Raw genomic sequence first — 12,024 nt, 5'->3', positions numbered from 1 at the left:
GATTTCTAGTTTCATACCATTGTGGTTGGAAAAGATGCTTGATGTGATTTCAGTCTTCTTAAATTTATTAAGACTTTTCTTGTGGTTTAATATCCTGGAGAATTTCCACGTTGACTTGAGAAGACTATATATTCTGTTGTTTTGCCGTATATATTTGCTATGTCCATCTGGTCTAATGTGTAAATTAAGGTGATATTTCCTTACTGATTTTATGACTGGATAATCTATCCATTGATGAAAGGAGAATATCAAAGTCCCATGCTGGTTTATTGAGATTTGCTTTAAATATTTATATGGTCTTATGTTGGGTGCATAAATATTGTAAATGTTATATCCTCCTGTTGGATTGACTTTTTAAAAAAATGTTTATTTATTTATTTTGGTGGGGGAGGTCAGAGAGGGGGGAAAGAGAATCTGTGCTGAAGGTGTGGAGCCCAGCATGGGGCTCAGTCCCACCAACTGTGAGATCATGACCTGAGCTGAAATCAAGAGTCAGGTGCTCAACTGACTGAGCCACCCAGGTGCCCCTGCATTGGCTTTTTTAAATCATTATGTAATGCTTTTCTTTGGTTCTTATACAGTCTTTATTTTAAAGTCTGTTTTGTCTGATATAAGTGTATCTATGCCCACTCTGCTTTGGTTGTCATTTGCACAGAATATCTTTTTTAATCTCTTCACTTTCTCTTTGTGTCCTTATGTCTGAAGGTGAATCTCTTGTAGGAAGCATATAGTTAGATCTTGTTCTTTTATCCATTCAGCCACTCCATATCTTTTGATTGGAGAACTTTCTGTACTTATATGTAAACTGATTATTGGTAAGTATGTGCTTACTGCCATTTTGTTAATTGTTTTCTGGCTGATTTGTAGTTCCTCTGTTCTTTTGTTTTCTTTGTGGTTTGATGGCTTTCTTTATTGTTATGCTTAGATTTCTTTCTCATTATCTTTTGTGTACCTGCTGTAGGTTTTTGTATTATGGTTAGCATGAGGTTTGCATATTTATAAGTCTATTTTAAGTTGGTAACAGCATACGTTTGAAAACATTCTAAAGCTCAGACTTTTTACTCTCACCCCCATGCTTTATATTTTTATGTCATAATTTATATCTTTTTGTACTGTGTATCTCTTAATTATTGTAGTATATAATGTATTTTTACTAATTTTGTCTTTTAACCTTTATACCGTGTTTATAAGTGATTAATCTTCTACCATTACTATATATTTCTCTTTCCTGTGAGAGTTGTACTTTCATATATTTTCTTGTTACTAATTGGTTACCTTTCTTTTCAGCTTAAGGAAGTCCCTTTAACGTTTTTTGTAAGGGGTTAGTAGTGCTGAATTCCTTTAGCTTTTGCTTGTCTAGAAAATTATCTCTTTTTCAGTTCTGTATAACTTTGTTGGGTACAGTATTCTTGGTTGGAAGTTATTTTCTTTCAGCACTTTGAATATATCATGCCAGTCTTTTCTGGCCAGCAAAATTTCTGCTGGAATATCTTCTGAGGGTTCCTTCTATGCAACAAGTTGTTTTTTTCTTGCTGCTTTTAAGATTCTTTTTGTTTTTAATTTAGGCATTTTAATTTAGTTACAATGTGATTTTAGTGTGGGTTTCTTTGAGTTGTCTTATTTGGAACTCTCTGGGCTTCCTGGATCTTGATGTCTTTTCCTTTGTTAGATTAGGGAAATATTCGGATGTTATTTTTTCAAAGAAGTTTTCTGTCCCCTTCTCTTTCTCTTTCTTCTGGGACTCCTATATTGTCAATGTTAGTTTACTGGATGTTGTCCCAGAGGCCAACAGAGAAATTTAGTAGGAATGTGGCTGTTGGCTCCCAGGATCTGAAGCTGCCAGGCTGATGAAGGTAGTGGCCTCATGGCTAATAATCATCAGAGACAACATACACAGGATACTCCTGCTCTTGCCAACACTGGAAGCTTTACTGGTGTAGGGAATTTGCAGAAGGGAACTTAATTTACTGCTCAGCTTAAGGCAGTGTTATGTTTAGTTGGGAGATCAGAATCCTTTGAATTATTTTCATTCATGCAGTTGTCTTCTAGGTACTTAAAAAAAAGCTCCTTAATTGTGGAAAATTCAGACATACATAATATAATAGAGCAGTATAATGGAAATACCACTTACCTATCACACATTTTACTACAGTTAGTCTTTGAACAATGTGAGGATTGGAGCACTAATCCCCATCCAGTCAGAAATCTTCATATAGCTTTTGATTTCCCCAAAACTTCACTATTAATAGCCTATTGTGGACTGGAACTGGAAACATAAGCAGTCAATTAACGTGTATTTTTTTTATATGTATCATATACTGTATTTTTATGGTAAAGTAAGGTAGCGAAAAGAGAATGTTAGGAAAATCATAAGAAAAAGAAAAAAAACATTTATAGGACTGTAGTGTATTGATGCAGTAAGTTTACATGGTCTGTTTTCAAGATGAATTGTCAATAATATTTCGATATTGTCTTATATGATATGCACTGGATATACATATTATAAATGCTGGATAGTAAAAATGAAAAGATACTGTGAAAAAGAAATTCCTATTTATTTACAGGTATAATGATTCATGAATCCATAACAAAGAAGCAGCAATGTGATTGCTTTATGGTAGCCTAGTGTAATTGATACAATTGCTTCATGGTAGCCTCACCTATACGCTAATGAATGGATTGTTATAAGATTTTTATAGCATACTGTATTACAGTCATATTTGTAATGCAGTATTGGAAACATTGTTAAAAGTTTTTAGAAAACCATTTACCTGTGATGATAGGCTGATATACATTTTGTCCAGTTATGAGAGTGAGAGACAGAGGGGTGCATACTGTACAGTAATGTAATTCTTTGAAAGGAAAGTTATAAAACAGCAAGGAAACTAACACATTATTAATTTTATATTAAATATCACTTTATGCCTCTATAAGGGTAGGCTATCTACTTCCATATAAGTCTTGCACACGACGTTCTAAATGTTGAATACTAATGACGATGATGATGATGATGACAACATAAAAGTGTCTTTTACAGTTCTTGCTGTACAGTTATTAGATTTTCACACAACGGCACTCACATATACATCAGATAACTTTATTAACTTTATGGCATGATTATTCATTAATTGGAGGTGAATTATCATAAAGGTATTCATTATTGTCCTAATGTTGTGTAGGCTGAGGAGGAGGAAGAAGAGGAGGGGTTGGTCTGTCTGCCTCAGGGGTGGTGGAGGCAGAAGAATTGGAGGAGGTAGAAGGGGAGGCAGGAGAGGCAGGCACATTCAATGTAACTTTATGGGAATACATTGTAATTTCAGACTTTTTTGCCTTTTCATTTCTCTGAAAATGTTTCTGTATGTGCCAACCCTTCTTCTACTGTTTGCTTTAGTTTCATTGCCCATATCATAAAAGGGTCCACATTGTAAAAGAAGTCAAAACTGTTTTTGAATAATTGGAACCCTTCTGTGAAGTTGTGTAATGTCACTTTTTTTTCTGGCATTGCTTCTACATCTTCTTCATTGTCTTGCTTGCACTGATTGGGAATCACTTATCTTCATTACATTATCTTCTGTTAATTCCTCTGGTGTGGTGTCTGTTACCTCTTGAATTTCTCCAGGATCCATATCTTGAAACCCTTTACTCCTCACCCTTTTGCCTTATCCATAGCCTCTTTCTTGATTTCTTTGATTGTCTCTGTCATAAATCCCATGAAGTCATGCACAAAATCTGGACACAGTTTTCTCCAACAGGAGATTTGTTTCAGGCTTGATGGTGTTTATAGCTTTTTCTGTAACAGCAATGGCATCTTCAGTGGTGTAATCCTTCCAGACTTTCATGATGTCCTATCAGGATTCTCTTCCACAGTGTTAGTGATCCCTTCCACAGAGTACTGTGTGTAATGAGCCTTAAAGGTCCTTATGACTCCCTGATCTAGAGGCTGAATTAGAGACGTTGTGTTTGGAGGCAAGAACACCACTTTGATGACACCTTCAGTGTTAAACTCAAGGGGTTCTACATGGCCAGGGGCATTGTTCAATATCAAAAGAACTTTAGAGGGGAACAGGAAGATGATGGCGTAGGAAGATGTTGGGCTCACCTCGTCCTGCTGATCACTTAGAATCCACCCACATCTGCCTAAATAGCCAAGAAAACCACCAGAAGACTAGCAGAACGGACTCTACAGAGCCAAGCGTAGACAAGAGGCCCACGGAAGAGGGTAGGAAGGACAGAGAGGTGGTGGGAGCCGGGCAGTGGAGGGGCAGCCCGCCAGGCAAGGCAGAGTCCCCGAAGTCTGGCTTGCAAAAGCGGAGGGGCCAGACTCTCTGAGTTCTGGCAACCAGCGGGACTTAACATCTGGAATGTTAAAAGTCAACAGCTCTGCTCTCTGAGAGCTGGGAGGGTGAGAGGACGACGGGAGGGAGGGTTGTTGAGCCCTGGAAGGACAGAGCTCTGTGGGGGAAAAAAGGCGCTGGCACACGCCATTTCTCTCTCCCATCCCCCAGCCAAAATTCCAATGGGAACCCATTCCCGTCGCTGAACTTGCTGGCACTGCGCAAATGCCCAAAGCTGTGCTTCTGTGGATCCATCCCTCCAGTGGGCCTGCCTCCCTCCCAGTGCTGCAGGGCTCTTCCCTCAGGGGACCACCAAGGACAAAGCTAGCTAAGCCTGCCCCTCCTGCCTCTGTGCACCTTGCGGATCCACCCTGGCTAATATGCCCTTGGCCAGATCCCATCCAAGCAGCACCACAAGCCTGGCAGTATGCAAGCAGCCCAGACAGGGGCCACACCACTCCACAGTGAGTCCTGCCCCTGGGAGAAGGGAAGATAAGGTACATACCAGTCTGACTGTGGCCCCAGTGGTGGGCTGGGGGCAGACATCAGGTCTGACTGCGACCCTGCCCACCAACACACGTTTCTCCAGACAGCACAGGGGAAGTGCCCTGCAGTTTGGAGCTACCACTGGGACTACCCAAAATGATGAAATGGAATTCTCCTCAAAGGAAACTCCAGGAAGTAGTGACAGCTAACGAATTGATCAAACTGATTTAAGCAATATAACTGAACAAGAATTTAGAATAATGGTCATAAAATTACTTGCTGGGCTTGGAAAAAGCATAGAGGACAGCAGAGAATCTATTGCTACAGAGATCAAGGGACTAAGAAATAGTCATGAGGAACTAAAAAATGTTATAAATGAGGTGCAAAATAAAATGGAGGTGACCACAGCTCAGATTGAAGAGGCAGAGGAGAGAATAGGTGAATTAGAAGATAAAATTATGGAAAAAGAGGAAGCTGAGAAAAAGAGAGATAAAAAAAATCCAGGAGTATGAGGGCAGAATTAGAGAATCAAGTGATGCAGTCAAATAGAACAATATCTGTATCATAGGAATTCTAGAAGAAGAAGAGAGAGAGAAGGGGGCTGAAGGTGTACTTGAGCAAATCGTAGCTGAGAACTTCCCTGATATGGGGAAGGAAAAAGGCATTGAAATCCAAGAGGCACAGAGAACTCCCTTCAGACGTGATTTGAATCGATCTTCTGCACCACATATCATAGTGAAACTGGCAAAATACAAGGATAGAGAATTCTGAAAGCAGGTAGGGATAAACAGGCCCTAAGACAAAGGTAGACAGATAAGGGTAGTAGCAGACCTATCTACTGAAACTTGGCAGGCCAGAAAGGAATGGCAGGAAGTCTTCAATGTGAAGAACAGAAAAAAATATGCAGCCAGGAATCCTTTATCCAGCAAGTCTGTCATTCAGAATAGAAGGACAGATAAAGGTTTTCCCAAACAAACAAAAACTGAAGGAATTCATCACCACTAAACCAGCCCTACAAGAGATCCTAAGGGGGATTCTGTGAGTGAAATGTTGCAAAGACCACAAAGTACCAGAGACATCACTGCAAGCATGAAACCCACACACATCACAATGACTCTAAACCCGTATCTTTCAATAACAACACTGAATGTAAATGGACTAAATGCTCCAACCAAGAGACATAGGGTATCAGAATGGATAATGAAACAAGACCCATCTATTCTCTGTCTACAAGAGACTCATTTTAGACCTGAGGACACCTTCAGATTGAAAGTGAGGGGATGGGGAATTATCTATCATGCTACTGGAAGTCAAAAGAAAGCTGGAGTAGCCATACTTATATCAGACAAACTAGACTTTAAATTAAAGGCTGTAACAAGAGATGAAGAAGGGCATTATGTAATAATTACAGGGTCTATCCATCAGGAAGAACTAACGATTATAAATGTCTATGCGCCGAATACGGGAGCCCCCAAATATATAAAACAGTTAATCACAAACATAAGCAACCTTATTGATAAGAATGTGGTAATTGCAGGGGACTTTAATACCCCACTTACAGGAATGGAGAGATCATGTAGACACAGGATCAATAAAGAAACAAGGGCCCTGAATGATACATTGGATCAGATGGACTTGACAGATATATTTAGAACTCTGCATCCCAAAGCAACAGAATATACTTTCTTCTCGAGTGCGCATGGAACATTCTCCAAGATAGATCACATACTGACTGGGTCACAAAACAGCCCTTCATAAGTATAAAGGAAGTGAGATCATACCATGCACACTTTCAGACCACAGTGCTATGAAAGTTGAAATCAACCACAGGAAAAAGCCTGGAAAACCTCCAAAAGCATGGAGGTTAAAGAACACCCGACTAAAGAATGAATGGGTCAACCAGGCACTTAGAGAAGAAATTTTAAAATATATGGAAACAAATCAAAATGAAAATACAACAGTCCAAACGCTTTGGGATGCAGCAAAGGCAGTCCTGAGAGGAAGATACATTGCAATCCAGGCCTATCTCAAGAAACAAGAAAAATCCCAAATACAAAATCTAACAGCACACCTAAAGGAAATAGAAGCAGAACAGCAAAGACACCCCAAACCCAGCAGAAGAAGAGAAATAATAAAGATCAGAGCAGAAATAAACAATATAGAATCTAAAAAAAAACTGTAGAGCAGATCAATGAAACCACGAGTTGTTTTTTTGAAAACATAAACAAAATTGATAAACCTGTAGCCAGGCTTCTCACAAAGAAAAGGGACAGGACCCAAATAGATAAAGTCATGAATGCAAATGGAATTAGTACAACCAATCCCTCAGAAATACAAGCAATTATCAGGGAATACTATGAAAAATTATATGCCAACAAACTGGACAACCTGGAAGAAATGGACACATTCCTAAGCACCCACACACTTCCAAAACTCAAACAGGAAGAAATAGAAAACTTGAACAGACCCATAACCAGCGAAAAAATTGAATCAGTTATCAAAAACCTCCCAACAAATAAGAGCCCAGGACCAGATGGCTTCCCAGGGGAATTCTACCAAACATTTACAGCAGAGGTAATACCTATCCTTCTCAAGCTGTTCCAAAAAATAGAAAGGGAAGGAAAACTTCCAGACTCATTCTGTGAAGCCAGCATTACTTTGATTCCCAAACCAGACAGAGACCCAGCAAAAAAAGAGAACTACAGGCCAATATCCCTGATGAATATGGACACAAAAATTCTCAATCAGATACTAGCAAATCGAATTCAACAGCATATAAAAAGAATTATACACCATGATCAAGTGGGATTCATTCCTGGGCTGCAGGGCTGGTTCAACACTCACAAATCAATCAACGTGATACATCACATTAATAAAAGAAAAGATAAGAACCATACGATCCTGTCAATCGATGCAGAAAAAGCATTTGACCGAATTCAGCATCCTCATCCTTTCTTAATAAAAACCCTCGAGAAAGTCGGGATAGAAGGAACATACTTAAACATCATAAAAGCCATTTATGAAAAGCCCACAGCTAATATCATCCTCAATGGGGAAAAACTGACAGCTTTCCCCCTGAGACCAGGAACACGACAGGGATGTCCACTCTCACCGCTGCTGTTTCACATAGTGTTGGAAGTGCTAGCATCAGCAATCAGACAACAAAAGGAAACCAAAGGCATCAAAATTGGCAAAGATGAAGTCAAGCTTTCACTTTTTGCAGATGACATGATATTATACATGGAAAACCCGACAGACTCCACCAAAAGTCTCCTAGAACTGATACATGAATTCAGCAAAGTCACAGGATGCAAAATTAATGGACAGAAATCAGCTGCATTCTTATACACTAATAATGAAGCAACAGAAAGCCAAAGAAACTGACCCCATTCACAATTGCGCCAAGAATCATAAAATACCTAGGAATAAACCTAACCAAAGATGTAAAAGATCTGTGTGCTGAAAACTATAGAAAGCCTTATGAAGGAAATCGAAGAAGATACAAGGAAATGGAAAAACATTCCGTGCTCATGGATTGGAAGAATAAATATTGCTAAAATGTCAATACTACCCAAAGCTATCTACACATTCAATGCAATCCCAGTCAAAATTGCACCAGCATTCTTCTTGAAGCTAGAACAAGCAATCCTAAAATTTGTATGGAACCACAAAAGACCCCGAATAGCCAAAGTAATATTGAAGAAGACGACCACCAAAGCGGGAGGCATCACAATCCCAAACTTTAGCCTCTACTACAAAGCTGCAGTCATCAAGACAGCATGGTATTGGCACAAAAACAGACACACAGACCAATGGAATAGAATAGAGACTCCAGAATTGGATCCACAAAAGTGTGGCCAACTAATCTTTGACAAAGCAGGGAAGAACATCCAATCAAAAAAAGACAGTCTCTTTAACAAATGGTGCTGGGAGAACTGGACAGCAACATGCCGAAGAATGAAACCAGACCACTTTCTTACACCATTCTCAAAAATAAACTCAAAATAGATGAAGGACCTGAATGTGAGATAGGAAACCATCAAAACCCTAGAGGAGAAAGCAGGAAAATACCTCTCTGACCTCAGCCACGGCAATTTCTTACTTGACACATCTCCAAAGGCAAGGGAATTAAAAGCAAATATGAACTATTGGGACCTCATGAAGATAAAAAGCTTCTGCACTGCAAAGGAAACAATCAACAAAACTAAAAGGCAACTGACGGAATGGGAAAAGATATTTGCAAATGACATATCAGACAAAGGGCTAGTATCCAAAATCTGTAAAGAACTCACTAAACTCCACACCCAAAAAACAAATAATCCAGTGAAGAAATGGGCAGAAAACATGAAGAGACACTTTTCTGAAGAAGACATCCAGATGGCCAACAGGCACATGAAAAGATGCTCAATGTCACTCCTCATCAGGGAAATGCAAATCAAAACCACACTCAGATACCGCCTCACGCCAGTCAGAGTAGCTAAAAGGAACAAATCAGGAGACTATAGATGCTGGCGAGGATGTGGAGAAATAAGAACCCTCTTGCACTGTCGGTGGGACTGCAAACTGGTGCAGCCGCTCTGGAAAACAGTGTGGAGGTTCCTCAGAAAATTAAAAATAGATCTACCCTATGACCCAGGAACAGCGCTGCTAGGAATTTACCCACGGGATACAGGAGTGCTGATGCGTAGGGGCACTTGTATCCCAATGTTTATAGCAGCACTTTCTATAATAGCCAAATTATGGAAAGAGCCTAAATGTCCATCAACTGATGAATGGATAAAGAATTTGTGGTTTATATACACAATGGAATACCACTTGGCAATGAGAAAGAATGAAATCTGGCCTTTTGTAGCAACATGGATGGAACTGGAGAGTGTTATGCTAAGTGAAAAAAGTCATACAGAAAGACAGATACCGTATGTTTTCACTCTTTTGTGGATCCTGAGAAACTTAACAGAAGACTATGGGGGAAGGGAAGGAAAAAAAACAGAGAGGGAAGGAGGCAAACCATAAGACTCTTAAAAACTGAGAATAAACTGAGGGTTGATGGGGGGTGGGAGGGAGGGGAAAGTGGTATGGGCATTGAGGAGGGCACCTGTTGGGATGAGCACTGGGTGTTGTTTGGAAACCAATTTGACAATAAATTTCATATTTAAAAAAAAAAGAACTTTAAAGGGTAGTCCCTGTTTGATAAGGTACTTCCTGACATCAGGGACAAAGCATTGATGGAACCCATCCAGAAAAAGGGTTCTTGTCCAGCCCTTCTTGTTGGACAACCAGAAGACTGGCAGCTGGTGTTTATATTTGCGTTTCAAGACTTGGGTATTAGCAGTTTTATAGATAACGGCAGTCCTGATCATAAGCCTGACTGTATTTGTCTATCCCTGCCTGCCCTAAATCCTGGTGCTCAGTTCTCTTCCTTAGTAATAAATGCTGTTTGTGGTATTTTCTTTTTTTCCAGAATAGAGCACTTGCATCTGCATTAAAAACGTGTTCAGGCAGATTTTCTCTCTCCTCAGTGACACTCTGAATGGCATCTGGAAACTTGTATGCTTCCTCTTGGTTAGCAGAAGCTGCTTCTCCTGTTATCTTGACGTTTTTTAAGCTAAACTTCTTTCTAAAATTCCCAAGCTGTCATTTACTGGCATTAAATTCTCCAGATGTTGATCTTTACCTTCTTTTTGCTTTAAGTTGTCATATAATGACTTTGCTTTTTCTCAAATCACTTTAATGTCTCTATAGGTATGCCTTTCTATAGCAATCCTGCATCCATATAAAAGCTGCCTTTTTAGTACTAGATAAAAGGTATTTTGCATAAAGTGCAATGTTTTTGTGTTTGCTAGTAGTGTAGCTGCTGTGTCAGCTTTATGAATTTCCTTTTCTTTTTTTCACATTGGTTTTTATACTTGATTCATTTATCTTGAAATGGCAGGCAACCACAGCTGCAGTCTCAACCTATGGTCCATATCAAACAGTTCAACCTTTTCTAGTAATGTCATGACTTTTCTCTGCTTCTTGGGAGCACTTCCAGCATCATAAGTGGCACTATTTATGGGTCCCATGGTGTTATTCAAGGTTTACGGTATTGCACTAAACACAATGAAAGTATGCAAGAGAACTACTAGAGATCACTTTTTACTGCAGTATGCAATTTAGTAGAGAGATGAACTGCTCATGTGGAGATGATTAGCATCTTTTTGGCATTTTAAGTGGATATTCGGAACACTTGAGCTCACTGCAGTAGCAACAGGAGGTGGTTATGAAATTATTACAGTAGACATTACAGTAGGTCTGTACTATTGTTAATTTTATGCTGTTATGATTTAATACTGAATCTTTAGATTTGTTTACATTTCTTTTGACTGTGAATGGCACCATGTAGGGACTGTATTTTTGTGTGTAAGTGTTGATAAATTTTAACTTTATAATAGATTTGTGTGTATTTTATAGTAATAAATGATAAAATAAACTAGTAGCTACATACATTTTATGCATTCATGACAAACTTATATTTATTTTTTCATATTTGAAATTTGAATATTAATTGAGATTTTTCCTATTTGTGATTTGTCTGTAAGTTTTTAAAAAAATTGTTGCAAATCTCCATAAAATTTTCCAATATATTTATTGAAAAAAATGTGTGTATAAGTGGACCCGTGTAGTTTAAAACTGTGTTCTGTAAGGGTCAACTGTAATTACTTTATTTTTCCCTGAAATATTCCAATAAATATATTACCTTTCATGAGTCATATATGCTATGCAGTTTTCTTCCTTCCTTTCTTTTCCTTTCCTTTCCTTTCCTTTCCTTTCCTTTCCTTTCCTTTCCTTTCCTTTCCTTTCCTTTCCTTTCTTTTCTTTTTTTCTTTTCTTTGAGAGAGTGAGAGCATGAGTGGAGGAGGGAAGAAGAAGAGGGAGAGAGAGAATCTTAAGCAGGCTTCATGCCCAGTGCAGAGCCTCCTGCAGGGCTCAAGCTCATGATGGTGATATCATGACCTGAGCCGAAATGATGAGTTAGACACTGGGGCACCTGAGTGAGTCAGTCGGTTAAGCATCCTAGGTCATGATTTTACAGTTCGTGGGTTCAAGCCCCATGTGGGGCTCTGTGCTGACAGCTCAGAGCCTAGTGCCTGCTTCGGATTCTGTGTCTCCCTCTCTCTCTGCTCCTTCCCCATTCATGCTCTCTCTCTGTCTCTCAAAAATAAAT

The 12,024-nt window shown here is 39.1% G+C and overlaps 1 protein-coding gene across 7 annotated transcripts in view; it reads left to right on the top strand.

Annotated features, from left to right (window-relative positions):
- HERC2 (HECT and RLD domain containing E3 ubiquitin protein ligase 2) overlaps window positions 1-12,024 on the top strand; it is a 264,682-nt gene that overhangs the window by 46,138 nt on the left and 206,520 nt on the right. The gene's annotated exons all lie outside the window — the stretch shown is intronic.

The sequence above is a fragment of the Acinonyx jubatus genome, chromosome B3, assembly GCF_027475565.1.
Source record: "Acinonyx jubatus isolate Ajub_Pintada_27869175 chromosome B3, VMU_Ajub_asm_v1.0, whole genome shotgun sequence".
NCBI lineage: Eukaryota > Metazoa > Chordata > Mammalia > Carnivora > Felidae > Acinonyx > Acinonyx jubatus.
Note: the sequence above shows the minus strand (reverse complement) of the source record. Positions and strands in the feature narration are given on the sequence as shown.